This window comes from Gekko japonicus, unplaced genomic scaffold, assembly GCF_001447785.1.
Source record: "Gekko japonicus isolate JY-2015 unplaced genomic scaffold, Gekko_japonicus_V1.1 scaffold2136, whole genome shotgun sequence".
In the NCBI taxonomy this organism is placed as follows: domain Eukaryota; kingdom Metazoa; phylum Chordata; class Lepidosauria; order Squamata; family Gekkonidae; genus Gekko; species Gekko japonicus.
This window is the reverse complement of record NW_015173201.1, coordinates 207,099-207,563: the sequence shown is the minus strand read 5'-3', so window position 1 is coordinate 207,563 and position 465 is coordinate 207,099.

Genomic DNA, 465 nt, shown 5'->3' with positions numbered 1-465 from the left:
GCACAGCCTGCAGTTCAGCGTCTTAGCCACTTGAGCCACCACAGCTCCAATGCGGTGTACAAGGCGGAATAAGACTATTGGACCTGGGACCTATCAGGCACCGTTGGTTGCATCCGGATCCTGTTTTTGCCGGAGTTTATAAATAAACTTTCTAAATACGTTCTGGATGATAATAACTTCATTGATCACGCTTTATTTTTTGCAGGGGTTGACAGCAAGGTCATACGGCAGGGTAATGTGTCTGAATGGCAGGTTTGGATGTCACGATCTTGCGCCAGCACATCCATCCTAATACCCTTAGGCTGGCAACGGATCTTTTCCCCGTCACCGGACCACGTGAGCCAGCCCACCAGGTGACGCTGAGAATGTGGGTTTTCAGAAATGGTAGAACAACATCGGCGAACGTAGACCAGAACCACAAGGATCCTTGTTCTAAGCTCCATGGCAGGGATAATGAACGCCTTC